At 39.1% G+C, this 2,010-nt stretch overlaps 1 non-coding gene across 1 annotated transcript; it reads left to right on the forward strand.

Annotated features, from left to right (window-relative positions):
• The first annotated feature begins 817 nt into the window (after window positions 1-817).
• Window positions 818-922, forward strand: LOC112587691. Its single transcript, XR_003112189.1, has one exon. It is a non-coding gene; the product is annotated as a U6 spliceosomal RNA (small nuclear RNA).
• Window positions 923-2,010: the final 1,088 nt, after the last annotated feature.

Consider the following 2,010-nt stretch of genomic DNA (forward strand, 5'->3'; position numbering starts at 1 on the left):
GTATAGAAGCATCAGTCGCTCGGTGTCCTACTCTTTGTGACCCTGTGGACTGTAGCCCACCAGGCTCCTCTGTCCTTGGATCTCTCCAGGCAAGAATACTGGAGTGGGTTGCCATTCCCTTCTCTAGGGGATCTCCCTGTTTTGAACCCAGGTCTCCTGCATTGTAGGCAGATTCTTTACCATCTCAGCCACCAAGGCAGTCCCAGAGGATGGAGCAAGCAGGAATTACTGCTGAGGGCTCTACGGTTCCTGGGCTCCCCCTTCTCCCCTTCCTAGTTTGCTGCTACTGGCACTGACCAGGGACTTGTCTTCATCCCCTCTACAATGTTCATTACCATAAAGAACAGCTGCTAACCCCAGAGGAGCAAGGACACACAAGCTCAAAATGATAAACAAGGCATCTGAGGAGTTTAACATCTTTTTTTTTTAAGTGAACAAACTGGAAAACATACACCATTTGAAGAAGAATTATTGGAATGAACAGAAATGTTTTAAATTAGGCATGATAGATATTCATTAGGAGATAAGGAATAAAATGAAACAAGAACAGAAAAAAAATTTTAAATAGCCCAATGGAAATATTAGACATGAAGATAAAGCAGTCAAAATAAAAAACATAGTGGATCAGGGTAGTAACAGGCAGATACTTGAAAGATGAATTGCAAGAAAACTGAGATAAGGCAATTCCCCAAAAGGCAGCAAAAAGGATAAATGTGAAAAGCTTAGAGCTATGAAGACTAAAGTAGAATTAGTAATATCCACATAAAGAGTCTTTAAGGGAGATGGAGGAAAAGCTTTAGACAAAAGTCAACACCCGGTGCTGGCTCTGGCAGCACATATAGTAAAATTGAAATGAAACAGAGATTAGCATGGCCCCACGTGCAAGGATGACATACACTTTTGTGAAGCATTCCATATTAAAACAAAAAAATTCAACACCCCTTTATGAAAAAAGCTTTCCAAAAAGTGGGCATAGAGGGAACATACCTCAACATAATAAAGGTCATATATAACAAACCCACAGCAAACATTATTCTCAGTGGTGAAAAACTGAAAACATTTTCTCTAAGATCAGGAACAAGAAAAGGGTGCCCATTCTCACCACTATTCGATATAGTTTTAAAATTCCTAGTCATGGAAATGAGAGAAGAAAAAGAAGTAAAAAGAATCTAGGTTGGAAAAGAAATGAAACTTTCACTGTTTGCAGATGACATGATACTATACATAGAAAACACTTAAGATGCCACCAGAAAATTACAAGAGCTAATCAATGAATTTAGTAAAGTCACAGGATACAAAATTAATACACAGAAATACCTTGCCTTCCTATACAATAACAATGAAAAATCAGAAAAATAAATTAAGGAAACAATCCCATTCACCATTGCAGCAAAAAGAATAAAATACCTAGGAATAAACCTACCTAATAAATCTGCTGACCTATGTGCTGGAAACTGTAAGACACTAATGAAAGAAAACAAAGAAAGACACAAACAGATGAAGAGATATACCATGTTCTTAGATTGGAAGAAATCAGTATTGTGAAAATGACTACTATCCAAAGCAATCTACAGATTTGATGCAATCTCTATCAAATTACCAATGGCATTTTTCATAGAACTAGAGCAAAAAAAGTTAGAATTTGTATAGAAACACAAAAGGCCCTAAATAGCCAAAGCAATCTTGAGAAAGAAAAAAGATCTGGGAGAATCAACCTTCCTGACTTCAGACAATACTTACAAAGCTACAGTAATTAAGACAGTATCGGTTCAGTTCAGTTGAGTTTAGTCGCTCAGTCCAGTCTGACTCTTTGCGACCCATGAACTGCAGCATGCTAGACCTCCCTGTCCATCACCAACTCCCGGAGTTCACCCAAACTCATGTGCATTGAGTCAGTGATGCCATCCAGCCATCTCATCCTCTGTCGTCCCCTTCTCCTCCTGCCCCCAATCACTCCCAGCATCAGGGTCTTTTCCAATAAGTCAACCCTTCGCATGAGATGGCCAAAGT

The sequence above is a fragment of the Bubalus bubalis genome, chromosome 10, assembly GCF_019923935.1.
Source record: "Bubalus bubalis isolate 160015118507 breed Murrah chromosome 10, NDDB_SH_1, whole genome shotgun sequence".
NCBI lineage: Eukaryota > Metazoa > Chordata > Mammalia > Artiodactyla > Bovidae > Bubalus > Bubalus bubalis.